Source organism: Anser brachyrhynchus, assembly GCF_964034855.1.
Source record: "Anser brachyrhynchus genome assembly, chromosome: 14".
In the NCBI taxonomy this organism is placed as follows: Eukaryota; Metazoa; Chordata; class Aves; order Anseriformes; family Anatidae; genus Anser; species Anser brachyrhynchus.
Window position 1 is genome coordinate 2,948,576 of NC_137709.1, and position 16,517 is coordinate 2,965,092.

General features: G+C 48.2%; 1 long non-coding RNA gene across 1 annotated transcript in view; it reads right to left on the minus strand.

Moving 5' to 3' along the window:
- Positions 1 to 10,093: 10,093 nt before the first annotated feature.
- LOC308177778 overlaps positions 10,094 to 16,517 on the minus strand; it is a 31,859-nt gene continuing 25,435 nt past the window's right edge. The window contains exons 3-4 of the long non-coding RNA XR_013939400.1: positions 14,256 to 14,328; positions 10,094 to 12,968 (exon numbers count right to left, since the gene is read on the minus strand). This is a non-coding gene — a long non-coding RNA (uncharacterized lncRNA). The remainder of the gene's footprint in view (positions 12,969 to 14,255; positions 14,329 to 16,517) is intronic.

The following is a 16,517-nucleotide window of genomic DNA, read 5'->3' on the forward strand; positions in this document are numbered from 1 at the left end:
GGAACAGACCGTGCTGGAGTCCTACAGCACATGGATTGTGTGGAAATGCAAGGAAAGGGGATAGCATAGTTAAAAGAGAATATCTGCATAATGCATATTTACCTTTAATTGCCAAGAATACATTCCACGAATGTTTTTGTGTGTCTTTTCCAAGGTTTCTGGCTTGACTTCTTCACAAAGGGGCTGTAGGTCTCTCAGCACAAGCTTGCACATCTGGTTTCATTCACTAAACAGTTTGCTTCCTCATACGATAAAAACAAACCTGGCAGTTGCCATATCTGCACAGAGCAAGAGCATTGCCAAGCCGTAGTCAAAGCTACTGCAGTCTGAAGCTGGATCTAGACCTTACAAAATACAAGCTTTTCTCCAATTTCTTGGGTGAGAACTCATTGCTCCGTGCAGCAGCAGCCATTGCAGGGCCTCCAGCATTTGAGATCTGAGAGGAGAGGGCAAATTCACAGGCAGCTCCAACAGGGCACAGACAGCAGAGCAGTAGCTCCATAAACCCAGGCTTCAGCCGTTCAGCTCCTCTCTGCCAGAACACTGGTTATGAGAAATCCTCACAAAATAGGGATGGAAACAGAGCTATAAAAGTGTTATAAGGTTTTGTACGAAGTGCTACAAAAACATGGAGTCTTATTTGTATTCTCTCCCAACGCATCCTATAGAATTCTATACTAGAACCCAATAATCCTTTTAAATGTGCAGGTTATAAAACAGCAGAAACTTCAGTCATAAAATTCTACAATTCCCTCCAACACTTGCATCTCAGAGGGACTCCCTGGGGCCTTGAACTGTACATTAGGAGTGGTCAAAGCCTCTGGACGCCTCTCTTCACATGATATAGATCTCCAGTCAATAAGGGCTCTCTAGCAATTCCCTCTGCTCCCTTGGAGTGAAATTCACTGTCGTACAGAGCCAGGGCAAGGGCTGCACTTCACTTAAATCCCCCTTAAACTGTCAAGAGGAAAGGGTATTGCTAAGAGCAAATTTGGCAAAGCAGCAGATTTCACTCTTTCAAAAATAACACCAATTGCTAAAACATGTCCAATGCATCCCCTGGATCATCCTATGGCTATCAGCTGGTGACTACTTCCCCTCATCTCTAAATTGTTATTTCCATCTCTAACCTTCTTTCTTTCCAACATTTTCACAGCTATTTGTGATGGCCTAATCCAAATAAGTTTTTAGAGGACCCTCAAGAAATTACTCAGCCTTATCCTTTGGGCTCCTTATAGGAAGGAAGGAGCATTCCTATTACGGGGAGCTCACTCCATTAAGTCCCCGTGAAATGCCAAGTCCAAGCATATAAATCCACTACCAGGAATAGCAAATTGTAATCCCATATCTCAGGATAAGGACAAAATGCACATTTTCATCTCATCACTCTGAACTTTACCAGACACCGAAGTCTAGAAACACATCCTCCTAACGGGGGAGCAGAAGTGGTCCAACACATGCACCCAGTGGGAAGCAACTTGGATTTACAGCCCAAACACACCCATAAATTGCTCAGAAGTGCACAAAAATAAGTCACCCTCAGAACTGATTTACAACAGCATGGAGTAAGGAATACATTGTGCAGAACTGCTAGGACTTGAATTAGGGTCCTGCTTTTACTTTTTTCCTTTTTGCTTTTTTCCAGAGAAGGAGAGCACACCGTGTGTCTGCGAGCCAGGGGCACGCATTGCCCTGCCACGACACCACAGCGCAGAGCAGGCAGGACCACGGCACGGCTTCTTGCAGCAAGAACACGCAGCAGGAGGCAGGTGTCCAGCTCCAGACAAGCTTTAGGATGTCCAGCACAGACATGCCCCAGCACCAGCAACCCATGCCCAGTCTTGCAGCAGTATCACATGGCAATCCCATCCAGGATTGCTGCAAGCAGCCCACTTTCTTTCCTCCCTGCCCTCTTTTTATTATTTCCCTGTAAATTGCTGCCAATTCTTCAGGAGGACCTTCTTTAAAAGAGACCATATACACGCATTTTATTTTGAAAGAAACATTTGGCAAAAAATCTGGACTGCATCTTTGTTAAAGAGCAGGGGTTTGGTTGGCTCAAGACTCCTATCTCCAGGCTTTGGGGGGCTAGAGGCTGATGGAGGCTTTTTTCCTTTCACATGGCAATACACGGTCCTCAGCATCCACCAAAGCAAAGGCACAGCTGAACGCATGGTATGAGTGTGGGCACACCGGGAAGGGCCCAAGGAAAGACTTATCTCATAACTACCTACGACAAGTTATCAACTCAGGTCTGATCAAATCCTGTCAACTACTCTGAGTTAATAAAACTGCCCAAAGTACCTCCTCAGTTAGAGAGCTTTCCTGCTCTGCAGGTAACTCATCTGCGTGGCTCTGCGGGAACTGAAGGGGGGTGAATTTTGTCCCACAAACAGCCCACGGTGGCTCCGTGGGGGTCACAAGGGCAGAGTCACAGAGCCAGTGTTTTCCAAATTTACACCTATTTTGGAGAAATCTGGTCATTGCTATCATGGGAAAACTCGCATGGCCTGCTCCAAGGCCGAGGGTCAGGTTCCTGCCGCAGTCACAGAGCAGCACCTCGTGCCCCCACCAGCAGCTGAAAGCAGGTCACAGCACAACACGTCCCTGAGCACAGGAAGGTTTGCCACCTAAACTCCAAAGCACATTAAAACATTTTGTCTTCACAGGTCTCAGCTGCAGTTGCCTTATTTTTGTTTTCACATCATACAGTCCTGCCAATTATTTTTAAACAGAAAATGAGCACAATTAGGGGAATGAGAAAGGAGGAACCCAAAAACTGACAAATACGAGTCTGACCTGTGCTGTCCAAACTTGCAGGTAATGGGTTTGTGTCCATTACCCCTATGTGCAAGTCCGAACCGAGCACTTTGAGCTCCAGCTTCCCGGGAGATGTACCACGGCGCTGCGGTAATCATGTGTCAGCTGAAACCAAGCCAAAGCCCCAAACTTCCTTTCACAAAGAACGTAAAAACAGATTCTGTAGAACACCTGTGTAAAATATCATACCCACTTCAGTACATCGTAGTGCTTAACTTCAACCGTCCCTCCCCACGAGACAAGTAAAGATGTCGTTCCTCTGCAGATGAGCTCAAACCAGGCCAGGGAGAAGGATCAGAAACTTGGAAGCAAGCATCAGAGTAGGTGTCCAATTAGTCTTTTGGACAAGGTCAGCAGAAAAGGTAAGTGGATTTTTCCCCATGCCCTAAACACGGTTTATTATGCTGGGCGCAGAGGATTGCCACACCGAGATCAAAGCCTGACGCGTTATGCAGAGGCATTAACTGCAGGCTTGCTGTGTGCCATGAGATGCAAAACCAAGTTCCTGTGGTCGGTGGAGACCTCATGACCTCTCACAGGAGTTGACCACAGCATCCTGGTCAAACACCAGCGCGTTAATTACATTTTGGCTTCAAGTGTCCTCCGCTGGGTAAGAGTAAGGGAACTTTTCCTCCCAGGTGGTTGGTGCCAGCCTCTCGGTGGGCGAGGGGCAGGTGTCTGCATCCAGCTGGTGAGGAGCTGGGTAGGTACTGTCAGGCAACCTATCGGTAGACCTGGACCTTACAGGAGCAGAGCTACTACTGTGAGTAGGTACCTAACTGCTTTCTAGGCATCATTTCTCCTTCCATGCCCTGACGGCTCGACGGGCCTCACCTGTAGATAAACTGACCTCCAATTTCTGCCTCTTAATCAGGGATGAGCTTGTTAAATCTTTTAATTGGCAATGCTCTGAAAGTAGATTTGCTGAATACAGTTGCTTTCCTTTTTTGAAGAGTATTAATAACCGAAAAATGAAAGGTGAATCCTTCCTTTGATGGTAAATAGACACAAACGTGCTATCCATGTTACGATGCACCTTCGTCCCCAATGCCATGGAAATGCAATGAAAACACCGCTCAGTTTTCCAGGTCAGCTGGGATGCCGGACACATCCTGCCTGCTCCTGTGCATCCCAGCACCAGTGCCTGGCCTTGGGGTGAGGGAGACGACACCTGTGGAGCCGACAGCTTCACCACTAGGAACATGGAGCTGGGATTCCTTTTGGCAATGCGATGTAAAGTTACTAGGGGCCAGAAATTGTCCTTTATATTCACTCATCCCACTCCAGCCAGAGAGAAACTCTACGCCTATGCTGGGGAAAAGGACTGCCATTTCATGTTTTGGGTCATTCTTAAGGCAAAATTCTAACCCTTTCTCCAATCCAAGCTCCAGAGAGACATCAGTAAAATTCCCCATATGAAAAATCTTTACAGAATGATTTACCTTCCTCAGCAACCACTTTATTAACTTCTTTCCTTTACCTCCCCCCCATCTCCATACTAAAAATAAGCTAAAGCCAGAAATGTACGGCTCCTCCCTATAGATATATATGTTACTATAGTTTTTTTTTTTTTTAAGGTCAGGTTTCATCTCTCTGCCATAGGTACCTATCCTGCAAGCTGTATATGATACAACATAAAATTTATTTCAGCTGAAATCTCATAGCTTAATTCAAATTTGGACCACAACTCACGCAATTCTTTCAGCAGGTTGTATCGAATTATTATAGCTTCCTTGAGACACCCAGCAGCTCCTTCTATCTGTTTGCCATTTCACCATGATTCATTAGCCCCAAGCTCCAGCCAGGATTAATAATTTAAAGAAAAAAACAGTTAGCTTAATTGGTCTAAAAGCAGTCATTTTCATTTTCTGTCCTTTGTGAGGGTTATGCTCTTGTTTTTTCAGATGTGGCTACCTTCAGTTTTCCCAGAACTGTTCCCTGTTTGCTTTCTCTCCCCTGCTCACGGGGCACTTGCGGACTGGAGAGGCAGACGCACAGGGAAGGTATCTTTAAAATTAAAAATAGGAAACTGAGAAACCACACGAAGCGCCCAGTGCAGTGGATGAGACACAATCGGGCACATTGCTGGGGGCTGCACGTCTGTGTCAGCCCCTCGGCAGCACCCCGTGAGGACGATGCTGTCCCCAGGGAGGTGACCTGCCCACGGCCCCCCTTGTAACCTTCAGCTGCACGGAGAGACCTTGGCAGCTGGAGAATTTAAAGAGCGAAGCCCATGTGCTTCTCCATTTTATTTATTTTTTTATACCAAGCTATGCACCCAAAACACGCAGCCAGGGCCGGCGCAGAGCAGGGGCAGCTACAGGCACCCCTACAGGAGCTGAGGCTGCTGTGAGCTAACACAGACTGTGCTGGAGAGCCTGATTTTGCCTTTTTCCTCTTGCTATTTTTATGGCTCCTTCCTCCCTCAAGCACAACCCTGCGAGCAGCTGGGTGGCCCGGCACTTTGCATGGTGGCCGTGGGGCACCGAGGCCTGGGCTGGCGCGGCGAGGCCTTGCTTTTGCAGAAGAGCTGGTCGTCGTATTCCACACGCTGTGGGCCACCAGTGACTCACAACCAAAGCAAACTCAAACCAAAGCTGCACATGGGGGAGAAACGCCTAGAAGTTGCATTATTATGTAAAACGAGTGGGATCTGTAGTGCTGAAAATCATTTCTGAGAAACCCACAATACCAGGCAGAGCGCCACAAACCCTGTCCTGCCCATTGTCCCTTCCCAGCCCTGGCGAGGGGAAATTACTGCTTTCGTTTACAGCTCCGTCGCTTGCTTTCCTGCGTGGAAACAGCCCCTGTAAAATCGGGGCACCGCTGCACGCAGGCGGCATCGCCCCCAGCTCTGCACAGGAGGGGCCACAAGCACATCACCAAAACCCACCCAGGGCTGCCGAGGACATGGCAAGGGGGCGGAAACCCAGGATAAACGCACAGCATTTGCTCCCCTTGAATTTTTGAGCATTAGACAGGAAAATGAGAGCTGGGCTTTGATCATGAGATGCAAGCGCTTCATGCCAGAGGGGATGGCACAGGGAGCTGAGCAGGGGGTGCCTTCGCCATACATTTCCTTCATGAGCTGAAGCAAACCACTAAGTAACATAATCACGGCTACACAATTAACACACACACCCATCCGCACGGGGTTATTGCCAGAGATCCTGTTGGTCGGTCAGAACTCGCTCCATTTCCACTTCGCCATAGCCTGAGCGCTTGCAAGCACAAAACTCTCCCACAAGTTTTTCCTCTGCACCCAAAGACCTGAAACCAAAGCTCTCAGCAGAGCCCTCCAGAAACAGGCACAGAACCCTTACCACGGCCGTTTTCCTTCCTCAAGCAGGCAGAGCTACTCCCTAAGAGGGGCACGGGGGGGAAAAAATCAGCCAGATAAAGCTGCGCCCACACCTGCAGGCTTTTAACTTGCAAATTAGTAAAAGCCGGGACTGATAACTGGGAGGAATGAGTGATCGTGGGGTAAGCCGCGGGGCAGAGCAGCGCAACAGCTGCCCCTGCAACCCAGTAGCGAAATGCCACTAGATGGTGACAGTGCCCACAGAAATTCAACCACCCGGGGAGAATCTTCTCCAGCACAAGGCCACTGTGAGCTGAAAGCGTCTTTTGGGAATAAACAGTATTTCTTGTCTGCAAAGAGTGAGATTTAGTTTAACCCATGCTGAGGTGACGAGCACCAGGAGGTGGAGATTTAGTGATAAATGAGTAAGTGAGCGAATTCACCTGCCCGGTGTGAGCGTGAGCTGGGTTATCTCCGTGTGGCCCACACCAGACGTCAATAAACTCCATCTACCTTCATTTATTTGCAGCTGCTCCCCTGTGGCTCTGCTGTCCAACGCTGAGCATGACGTGGGCTGTGGGATTCGGCAGCCTCTCCCGAACGAAGCTGATGGCCTCCTGTGGGCGATGGCACCCCTGGTCCCCAGGCTCAGGGTCCTGCCCATGTTAACAGACATTGACATTTCAAGCTATTTTTAACAGCACTTTCAATGTAACACTTCAGCAATGCTCTTGCAGTCCATTAAATAATGTGAAATTCAGGAATTCAGTAAAAATGGGTGGTTAGAAATAATCCATCAAGTCTGTATGCACCAGTGCTGACAATTGTGTTGTACAGTGGATACTGAATAGGATACTGTCCAGGAATTGGATAGTAATTGGTTTATTTGTTGTACGAATGCTTGTGTTACACCTGTGAAAGGCTCCTTGGCCACTTTGGTGAAGTCAGAGGTGTGCGAGAATGAGACTGTGTACCTCCCTATTTCATTTACATGTGCGACGCGATGTAAGATACTGGATTCATCTTTCATTTTACATTAATCACCTAAATCATGCATTAGAGAAAATGCAAGTTTTTCAGTAAGTTAGCAGCAGAGGAGAAACTTTTTCTTGGCATTTAATAATCGTTGTCATCTCTGATCAGATAATAATGGATAAAATAAGGGCTTGCTTACATTTGGTGGGTTGTCTCCTTATTGCAGTTCTCTCATCCAAAACACCAGCCAAAACCTGAGAAGGAGCCCAGCTTGAAAGAAAACTACATTACCCAGATTCTTAAAAAAATCCATCCACATGTTGTGACCTGCTGTTTGTTAGACTTGTGCTAGCTCCCGGCTTGCTGCAGTGTAACACTGAGCAAAACTGGAGCGATCACCATAATTACGGCAGAGCAGAGAGCAAAACCACCGTGTTCTCTTCTGCTAAATAAAGCTGCAGCCGTGATGGAAGGAAGGGAAATGTGGAAAGGACAACTTGCAGAAGCAGTGACGAGATTTGCTAAAATATAGAAAAGATAATATTCTTTCAAAGATAGAAAGATAAAAATCCTCTGGGTAATTCTGAAAAATAGGAAGACTACCAAAGCGTAATTACTGACTATGGGCCTTGTTTAACTCCTCCTTAAGCCAGCAGAAACATTCTCCTTTCCCCAAAATCTCCTATAAATCCAATTGTGTGGGCACTGCAGCCCAGGGCACAGCAATCACAGGAATCACTTCGCCGAGCAAGAGCGAATCCTCCCGGTGGGACCCTGCTGCACAGCACGCTCGGTTACCAGCAGCAGGGTGGCCGAGGGTGTGCATTGGTGCTCTGGTAGCATTGGAGCATTTCTGCAATCTGGTAAGGGGCTTGAAGTGCTACAGAAAAAAAAAAAAAAAAAAAAAAAGGAAAAGAAAAAAAATTACAAAAAAAAATGAGAGTATGTAGAAAGAAAAGGATTTCTTCTCTGCCTTTGTAAACAGCTGAGGAGTGCACCTGTGAAGCGTCTTCACAAGTGCTTTTTGGGTGTTTCTGCAAACACCACTGCCCAGCTTTGGTTTTCTGTTTTTCAAGCTCAGAAAACAGAGTTTTCGCATAGAAGCATGCACACATAGGTCATTGTGCAAACTGAGATATTCCCATTGCAAATCCCCTCTGCTTAAAGATGGGACAATTATTACTCATTTCTAAACAAAGCCTCATCTCTTTATTTGAAAATAACTCATTTCTGAATGGAAAAAAAATATATCAGTGAATTTTTTCACCAAAAAAAAAAAAAAATCAGGTTTCGGTTTTACAGTGAGTGTGAAACACCCGATTCTGCCAGTTTTCACTTTTATTATACATTGCATTTATTTGCACAGCTCTTCCCTTACCCAAGCCAGCAAGACATCTGACAGGAAAGTCAAGCTTTTGCCTCTTCCAAGCCCACCCGACCCTTGGGCTACACACACGTGGGTCCCGTGGGCACAGGAGGAAGAGGAGGATGGGCTGAGGGGCTGAAGGGTGTCCTCGGCTCCGAACGCTGTGGGACCGTGGACCCAGCAGCAGAAAGCCTGGCTATAGAAAAGTGTTGGGTTAGGAGGCACAAATTAAAAATCACCCCTATCAAATGATGCTCTGGCTTCATCCTGGCTGTGCAAGTGTTTTTTTTGTGAAAACTGGACACCAAAACCCTGCTTGCATGCAACCACCCGCTCCCAACGTGGAAACAAAGACGGCGAAGAAATTCAGAAAGAAAAGAACATCAACCTAGATTGTCTCGTGTGCTCACCACCAGGCCTCGGGAGGTTTTCTCTGCTATGACATTTCTTTTGTGTTCTCCATTTGGTTTCAACCAGCGCCGTACCGCAGGGCTCTCAGGCTGAGAGCTGGGAGGCAACGCCACAGGCGCAGATCCCAAACTGTGGTTTCCTGGGCAGGGTTCTCCGAATTGCCCCCAGACTGCCACGGGTCTGCGGCTCACACGCCTAACAACATCGCCTCAGTGCCACAGCTAGCACCTGAGCTTGCAGCAATCTCCACGAAAACAGCTTTAAAAAAAATGATGGGAAAACGTTGTACCGATTTACGGATGGGCAAACTGAGGTTGTGCACGGCCAGGGTGGGCATTGCTGGAAATCCTCGCACAGCCGGGGCGCTGCAGGAGGGGGGATTCACGCCCGGTGCCACCGCCGTGTCGCTCTTTCAGAGAAACTCGGCGTGGGGTTCCCCTTTTCCACCTAACGATCTCCGTCGTTCGCACTGTGCTGGGCTCCCAAATTCCCTCCGGTGGCCGTAGGAAAAGCCTCGTCCCCACACCAGCTCAGCTGAGTGCCGGTGCCTCTGTTTGGCAGAGCAGCGCTTCCCAGTGTGGCCCAGCCTCGCCCGCAGTAATAGCAGGGCTTCGTTATTGTAACCCGTGCTACCAAGATGACAATTATTTTTCCAGACGCACGAAAACCAAAAATCATTTAAATGTTGCATCATATAAACAATCTGATTCTCAAGCATGGGTTCATTTGTTCCGTTCTGAAACAGATGTGCAGCGGAAGATGACAAAGCAAAGGGAAGAGACCACCAAACAAATGTTTTCTACAGGCGCAGAATTTGCCCAGGTTCCATTAAAATAATCTGCCCTGTCCCAGCAGCGAACGCGGCAAACTGTCAATGATTTCCATGTTTCCCCAACTTTCTGGCACACACATGGAAATATGCTGCTATAAAACATAAGCAAAAATTTCAGACTAATTAAAGGGCTTTTATCTGGTTAAAATCATATCTTGCGTCTAAAAAAAAAAAAAAAGGATGTTTCCTTGCCTGTGTGTTCTAAATAGCATCTTAGACTATTAAAGCAGACAGGAGTTGTACAAAGCTAATTTACATGACACTGTTTATTGTCTTCTGTTTGTTTTTGCATGTCTCCCAGTGCAGTCTCGTCGCTCCGACCTTTCTCCACCAGCACTTTCTAATCAATGGCGTTTTCAGACTCTCTCGCCTGAAAGCAGGAGACAGGACGGTTCAGTGGTTAGGGCACTAGACAGAAATACAACTCCCTGCTGCCAGTATCCCGTGGGAGCCCGGGCAAGGTGCTCACCCGCTCTTTGTCTCAGCTCCCCATCTGTAAATCACCATTTTCCTAGGGCTCAGCGCTGTCCCGAAGCCTTCTGTCTGCGCACCGTAATGAGGTGCAGGCTCCCAGCTCGCGCTCGCCTCCACGAATGGCACCGCCGTTTATCAAAAAGAAAAAAAATCCCAAAACGATTCCTGCGAGCTGTGCGGTGTAATTGCAGGCAGTAATGAACCTGTAGGTAAGGCGTATGGCTTTGAAGGCAGGAGACATATGAAAGCGTGAGAGGGCAGCTCAGTCCCTGGGGTGCAATGTAAATCCCAGCTTTCCAGGCAAACACCCTGCTCCAAAACTGGAGTGACTTTGTTGAGGCGTAAAGGCTCGGCTTTAAATAGCACGGCAGTGCTTTATCTTTCTTTCTCGACTATTAAGGAGCTCTCTGGGTTTCAGCAAACTGCCACTGGCCCAAGTGATGTTGCTGCAGCATATGACTGCTGTGTTTGAAATAGGATTAGACGCAGCAGCAGGAGATGATCGTTTTTCTCCTTGCACTCTGTGACCGGCTGTCCAGGCTTGGCTGGGGCTGCACAGCTGAGTGTGTAGGAGCAGAAAAAGAAGACAGGTCTGTCTCTGGCTCCATCCTGACGTCTTAGACCAAGGTTAGGGCCTTGAAGTCACGGCACAAAGCAGCTCTGCATCCTCCCAAAAGCACACCCCTGTGCAACAGACCCAGCACCGGCACCTGCGATGTGCCACCTGTGCCTCCCCCTGCGCTGCCCGGGGTGCAGGCACCACGCGCAGCCCCAAAACCCAGGGTCTGCGGCCTCAGAAAATGAAACCCCCAGCACGTAAGGGTGAGTAGGCAGTGCCAGAGAAGGAAGCAACGACGCAGCCTAACGGCGCTCCCCTGGGAACTGAACCACTGCCACGCCAGCACCAGCCGGGGTCCTCCACTGGGCCCTGTTGGGGCGCAGGGTTCCCCAGAAGATCTCCTGCTGTTACCCCTGGAGCCTGAAAAAAAACAAGCCCCGGCTCTGCGGTTGCTCTTGAGCAGAATCTGGAGAGCACCTGGTTTAAAGCAAGCAGCTGTTCTCTCCGCCTTCTGTACTGCAAAACACTACAGGTAGCCAAGGAGAGGATATTGGTATAGAGTTCTCCACTTCAAACAGATAAAATCCACCCCAGACTAACAGAGTCCATAAGACCGCCAGCTGTCTGACAGCCTGTGGCCCACGTTAGCTGCTTTGCTGACACAGGCAGCACCAGGATCCGGCCAGCCCCGCTGTGGCTCCTGCTGGCGCGGGGCTGTGCGAACGGGAGCGTAACGGAGATAACCCCAAGCGCCAGACCCGCGTGTAGGGCCACCACCCAGGCGGGGTGTCAGGCTGTGCCCTGGCGATTTAAACTTGCGATGATGTGAGAAAAAAACAAACAAAAAAAAAACATGAAATACAGTATAAAAACTCGTGGTTTGAAACTGAACCCCCAGAGCTTTGCCCACAGCTGAATTTAGTGGAGTTCAAAGCTTTTTGGGGTGCACCCGATGCACATCCCAGGGGGTCAGCAAGCTGCTCCGCTCTTTGGGGTGTGATGTTGCGTTCTCCATAGGCCCGTTCAACCAGCTAAAAACTCTCCGTAAATCCAAATGCATGTGTTCGTCACAACTGCTGTGGATGTTGGGTTACAGGAGCATATGCTCCTAAGGTGTGCTGCTCTCCACCAAGGCGAACACATTTATTTTCAAAATATTATGGAGTGATCAGTTCTTCTATGTGTAACAGAACCTACGAAAAGGCATAAAAAAATTATCTGTTGTTCCCCTGATGTACAGGCTAGCACAGTAACCTATCATTCAGCTACCAGTAAGCTTTCACAACCATAAAACACACACTACCGTAAGCAGACTGAAAATAATAATGCCCACAATTACTGGGTAAAGCTCAGTTTGCCCTAAAACAGCAGTTGGCTGTAATTACTTACATTTACCTAATTGCAACTTATCACACCCCTGGATAAGTGTGGATCAGCAGCGCTTTCATGAAGATGCCTCCGAACGCAGCGGTACGCCCCAGGCCCTGGGGTGCCTGCTGGGACTGTGAGCACCACGAGCTAATCCCGCGCCACCAGCCCCCAGCTCCCGACGGTTCCCAGGGCCAAGGCACCCGCTGTCACACCGTGTCACGCCGTGTCACACCGCCCTGCAGCGAGGGACCCCAGCCAGCCTCAGCTCACAGCTCGGACGCTGCCCCAAGTGTCCAGGAAGGACTGCAGGCGCTAGGTTGGGTTCCTCCGGATAACGCGGGCATCAACCGAGCAGACGCATGCAGATGTTCTCTGCAGCAGGAGGCAAATAGCTGAAAGCTTGTAAATTCTGTAACGCTCATTTCTGCTACGAGCTGCTGATGTGAATCACAGGTACTTATTCAGCAGGATCTTACAGCATGTACTTGATTTAGCTGTGTACCCTCGGTACATGTTGAGATGCTTTTCTGAATCAGGCTTCTAAATAAGTAGCCTATATCTTGAATTATATTTTTTTCCCCTGAGGTTTTACATAATATTAAAAGTTAGAAAGAAAATTAGAAAGGAAAGATTTCATTTAATGAATGCAAATAATTCCTTTCTTCTTGCCACCCATCTACACGAATTTCAGGCAGAGATGGGCTGAGGGAACGGTGAGGATCTTTCCAGGCCTGCAGCTGAGCGATGCGAGCACGGCAAACGCCACCCCCGAGCTGTGCAAACAGCACAACAGCGCAACTTTCCAGAAGACTGCAGAACGTCAAGTTTTAAATAATGCGCTCAGCTCCTGAAACAGGTGCTGGAAAAAAACGCGGTAGAATCAGACGATCATTTGGGCAGAAACTTCGCTGGAAACAGAAATAAAGAGCAAACAAAGCGCGTTACTGGAAGGGCCTGCGTGGTCCGGAGGGCGGCTCGCGAAGGCCGCTTGCCCGACGCTGTGCAGAGCACCTGCAGGTACCTCCCCACCCTCGCACGCCCCAGCACACCCCGAAAAACTCCACGACCTCGCAATGAATCAGCCTCGCTGCGCAGCTTGGGAGTCTGTCACTATCATTTCAGCATGTCTCACTCACAGTATTATTACTAGTCATAATATTAGCCAGCTGTAAGCTGTTAAAAAAAAAAAAAAAAAAGGAAAGACAACTATAATATTTAACTCTATGGACATTTTGCTGTAACAAGACTTTACCAGATGTTCTGCCCCTTGATTATGCATGCCACAAAAGCATGTTTTATAATCACATAAAACAAAGCAAGATGAAAGCCATGGAAATGCCTGTGTGTTCTTTTCCCAATGCAGCTGCTTTCGAGATGGTTTTTGCATCTGTCAAGCATAAATCAAAAGAGAAAAATGATCCTCAAAACTAGCCAATTTCTTGATAGAGGCAGTGTTTTCTGTCACAAACATTAGCCGATGTCAAGAATTATTCTTCATTATATACTTCCACTTCCCACACTCACGGGGAGGTTAAGTTAAATGTTATTAAAGCATTTCCAGTCCTGGAATGGGAAGCGCTGAGAATTTCAGATTGAACTGCATTTATTGATTAGCGTTATGAAAAATAAATGATGGGTACTGCTTATGGGGGACATATGTTAGCTATAATCCCTAATTTCCATTCCAAACAGCACCAAAACACACGTGAGTGACTACGGCCAAATCTCTGGCCTGGATGTAAGGTGCTTTCATGCTTTTGGGGGACATGCCAATTAACAGCTGAAATGCTCAGGTAAGATATGAGTAAATATGAATGTTATTGTTTAAACTTTTCATCTGACATTGCTGAGGCTCTGGCAAGCAGGGTATCATCTAAATGACAAACATGCTGAAGTAATAAAAACCGTTACTGCATAAGCACAAAGTGCAGCGATACCAGGAGAACGAGCACCCATTTTTTTCTGACCTTTCCTAAGCAAATTGCTACTGCAGGCAAGTCCTCGGCTGTACGTTACCTATATCCTGTATGAATGAATTCCTTTTTTGTGTGATTGTTCAAAGCCCGTATGTCCGTTTCTATAGAAGCACCCACAGGATCACTGAAAACCACATATTCAGCTCTTGTTAATGTCACCAATGACGTACCAGAGCAAGTACTTGTTTGTCCTGAAGAAATACAGGACTTCCACCGCTCGAGCGCGAGCCCGCTGCCGAGCGCCTGTTCAGAAAAAAAAAAAGTTGTTGACATTAGAGGAAAAACCAGGTTTCCTGTTTGAACTCTGACAGGTACTGGAAGATATGAGTAACATCAAATCTTGGTCTGCTCTAAAGGCAGTCTGTGGTCAGGGGGTTCTCACATTTGTTTGTGTGGAACAGCTTTGAATTGTTTGCAGATACCGCGCAGAAGAAACTCAGAGATGCTTATCGTCGCGCAGGGCCTGTTATGAAATACATGCATTTCTGAACAGGTTAGAGGAGATCAAAACGGCTCCAGATGATATGCCTCACATGCTGTAAAATGTGGTAGATGCTCCCGAGATACCTCCAAAAATATCACATGTCGCAGCGTTGTCGAGTACAGGCAGCAGCCACCTTTATTTCCATTTCACGCTGCATGGCAGGCGAAAGGACTTTGGGGGATTTTTTTCCAGATCATTCTTCTTTTGTGCGTGCGTGTCTGTCTGACTGTTCAAATTAAAACTTTCCCTCATTACGATTTTCACTAACAGAGCTACCCAAGCAGATCCATTGCAAAAGAAACAAGATGCTGGAGAAAATGGCTTAAACCATCCCAGCTTTGCTCCAGCTGCCCTGTGCCGGTGCCACCGCCGGGCAGACAGGGGACGATGCTGGCGCAGCAGCATCAGCTCTGAGTTGCAGCCCAGACAGCCAGCAGGGAGCCCGTGTTTCAGCCCGTTTGGCAGCAAAAAGGAGAGATTCAGTGGGAGAACTGCAGGCAGAGCCCAGGAGCCAAGAGGGCAGGAGCAGACCTGATGCTCAGCCCAGCTTTGAGGCGTGCCAGTGAGGAAAACATGGCTTATAGCAGGGTTACTAAACCGCTCTGCCAAAGTTATCGGCCCAAAGTGCCCCTGAACCCCTCTGTCCCTCACAACTGCTTCTGCCAGGCTCAGGGGCCGGCCCCTCAGCATCTCCGTGCTGCTAGCAGCGGAGGAAGCCTCACCAGGGGACTCAGTGGCTCGCGCACAGCTCAGCTGCCTGCAGCGCGGCAGCTCGTCCTCCAGCCCTTGGAGAAGGGAAGGAAGAGCCCAGAGGGCCCTGCTTGGTCCCTTCCCTGTGATGGGCAGATCCCGAACTCCTGCATCTGCTCTCACGCGTACGATGCCGTCTCCTCTCGGCCACCCCTAACGTTGCATTACGGTACCTTTGTATACATGAAACTAACCCTCTATTTTCTTTACTCTTTAATGCAAACCATCTTTTTTGAAAACTACTAAGAGAAGACCTCCCAGAGCTCTGCTAAATCAAAATCATATCTGGGGATGCAGCTGGTTCATAGCTTCACGTTGCAACTTAATAAGTGAGTAACTTAGAGCTGCTATGACTCGCTAACGGAGGCAAAACTCTCCTCCAAACCACAGAACCCTTGGCCATGCCATCACCTCTCACAGCCCAAACCGAGTCCACACAAAGAGCTTCCACCAAAACCAGAGGCAGCTCCGCACATGCATGCGATGAAGGAGATGTGATCCTCCAGGAGGAACGCTCTCCTTGGAGGACATCAGCAGCTTCACCCATTCCCATGAAACCACCAGGCCTGGCAGCACTAGGAGTTGAGCTGAACTCCTCTCCTGGGCTGTGCCCTGCTAAGCGATGGGGATCCCCAGCCGATGGGGGAAAGCGCTCTGCACCACCCAGCACTGGCCCTTCAAAGCCATCGACGTTAGAGCTACCTCAAACCCTCAGCTGATGAGACAGTGCCAGAGAGCTCCTTTTAAACACCTGTGGTCCCCCAGAGCTAAACATTTCCCGTCCTTACAGGCTGCAGACCAAAAGGCAGGGATGGTTTGAGCTAGAGACTCACCAGAGGCAGTGCTGCACAAGCCTCTTACCGGCTGATTCTGCCTGTTCTCCTGGATTTTGTTTAGATTTATTTTTCCAGCTGATGTGTGTGAGCCTCTTCCACTAGAGTGAGTGCTTACAGAAAGCAAATTTTCATCTTGCATGCTGCAGTGGAAGCAGGGGAAGCAAATTAAAAATTAAAACAATTCAATCAAGGAAAAGAACAATTCCCCACAACAGGGCTAGCCAGTTGCAGCTAAGTAATTGGGCTCTCAGATCTGGGCCACTCATAAATTAACTTAGCTTGAAAAAGACTTTCTTGAACTACTTGTTGTAACTGAAAAGTTTGAAGTGAAAAAAACGCTGCAAGTTCCTTAGACACCTGAT